Source organism: Austrofundulus limnaeus, unplaced genomic scaffold (genome assembly GCF_001266775.1).
Source record: "Austrofundulus limnaeus strain Quisiro unplaced genomic scaffold, Austrofundulus_limnaeus-1.0 Scaffold89, whole genome shotgun sequence".
NCBI lineage: Eukaryota > Metazoa > Chordata > Actinopteri > Cyprinodontiformes > Rivulidae > Austrofundulus > Austrofundulus limnaeus.
Genome location: NW_013952491.1, coordinates 190,546 through 193,045, shown reverse-complemented (window position 1 = coordinate 193,045; position 2,500 = coordinate 190,546).

The window sequence follows — 2,500 nt, the reverse complement described above, 5'->3', positions numbered from 1 at the left end:
CTACAGAATATTACAGAATATTACCGAATACTACAGAATATTACAGAATACTACAGAATATTACAGAATATTACCGAATACTACAGAATATTACAGAATACTACAGAATATTACAGAATACTAATAATAATAATTGATGGATGTTGTATGGATGGATGGATGGATAGAAGGATGGATGGATGTTGAATGGATGGATGGATGGATAGAAGGATGGATGGATGTTGAATGGATGGATGGATGGATGTTGGATGGATGGATGGATGGATAGAAGGATGGATGGATGAACGATCGATGGATGTTGGTTGGATGGATGGATGGATGGATGGATGGATGATGTTGGTTGGATGGATGGATGTTAGATGGTTGGATGGATGAATGGTTGGATGATGGATGGATGGGTACATGTTGGATGGACACATGTTGGTTGGATGTTGGATGGATGGATGGATGGATGGATGGCTGTTGGTTGGATGTTGGATGGGTGTTGGTTGGATGTTGGATTATTGTTGGATGGATGATGGTTGGATGTTGGATTGATGGATGGATGGATGGATACATGTTGGATGGATGTTGGATGCATGTTGGATGAATGTTGGATGGATGTTGGATGGATGAATGTTGGTTGGATTTTGAATACAGTACATGTTGGATGGATGTTGGTTGAATGAATGTTGGTTGGATTTTGAATACATGTTGGATGGATGTTGGATGGATGAATGTTGGTTGGATTTTGAATACATGTTGGATGGATCCATGGATGGATGGATGTTGGATGAATGGATGTTAGTTGGATGGGTGGATGTTCATTGGATGTTGGATGGATGGATGGATGTTGGATGGATGGATGTTGGATGGGTGGATGTTGGTTGGATTTTGGTTGGATGGATGTTAGATGGTTGGATGGATGGATGTTGGTTGGATGGATGGATGGATGGTTGGATGTTGGTTGGATGGATGGATGTTAGATGGATGAATGTTGGTTGGATGTTGGATGGATGATGTTGGTTGGTTGGATGGATGGTTGGATGTTAGGTGGTTGGATGGATGGATGTTAGATGGATGGATGGATGTTAGATGGTTGGATGGATGGATGTTGGTTGGTTGGATGGATGGTTGGATGTTAGTTGGATGGATGGATGTTGGATGCATGTTGGATGAATGTTGGATGGATGTTGGTTGGATGGATGGATGTTAGATGGTTGGATGGATGGATGTTAGATGGATGGATGGATGTTAGATGGTTGGATGGATGGATGTTGGTTGGATGGATGGATGTTAGATGGATGGATGGATGTTAGATGGTTGGATGGATGGATGTTGGTTGGATGGATGGATGGTTGGATGTTGGTTGGATGTATTTGTTATCTAATGGAAAGTTTTTTCTATAAAAACTTCAAACTAAACTCTCAGATGATTTCTGATGTCAAACAGATTTCCCAGAATGCACCGCTGCAGCTTCTTGTTCTGCTGAATCAAAGCAGGTAAAATAAATCTAAAGTCTTTATTTCAGGACGTTTTGGTTTCGTTTTGTCCCTGAACGCCTCTCGGCTGTTGAAATATTTGTGTAAACGTGAAGCTTGAATTCCGTCCGGACTSCGGATCAGGAAACCTGCGTGGTGTTTGGTGACCGAGCCTCCAGCAGGTTAACACGTATTTATATTTCACACGCCAGCAGCTACCTGAGAGCAGGGCCGGACCCTCGGGGGGCTCCGGTGGTGCACCTGAACACATCGTGCTCAGGCGCAGGCCTGGGTTTCCTGCTTTAACTGCCTCATCGGGGTGTTTGCTTTGAAAAGCAGCGGTGAGGGTGAGAGGCCAAGCTGTCGTTTCTGCGTCTTTCTTGTCTCATTAAAGCAGCAGAGTTTGATGATTTATTCAAAGCGTGAAGCTCCGCTGCAACGCCACTTCTCTGCTCAGCTATTAGTCACACGGCGCTAATGTCACATTACTTTCCTCACCGTTCTGCCTCTGATAAACGACTCCGACAGGCAGTAAAAAATAGATCAAAACCACGGGGATGAGAGCAGGAGGAGGAGGAGCAGAGGGGCAGTTAAATCACCCCCTCCTGCCCTCCACTCGACAGGCTTCAGAAAATGCCACCCATTATTCGTTAGCCGCGGCTAATCAAAGCTCCTCCACCTTAACGAGCCATTATGGTGGAGCGGTRCCGCCCGGCCCGCTGAAATATGGAGCACTTCAGCATCACAGGCCACCGCGCCTATTACACCTTAARCATGTCATTAAGGAGCTGAAGACCGGCAGGCGGACCGGACCTGGGTTAGAGGAGAACTCAAGGTTCTGAGGAACTCCTRTTGGACCCAGAACCTAAAATCTGTTTGTGCTTCAGGGCCTGAAGACCAGAAGAAAACCAGATAAAAAATGTTTGTTTTCTGACTTCACAGGTCCGGTTCAGGTTCTGCTGGGTCTCAGCTGGTTCTGGTCCAGTTTTAAATCTTCACCTTCACTTAGTTTAAACATCAAACGTTTTTCAAACTGAAAC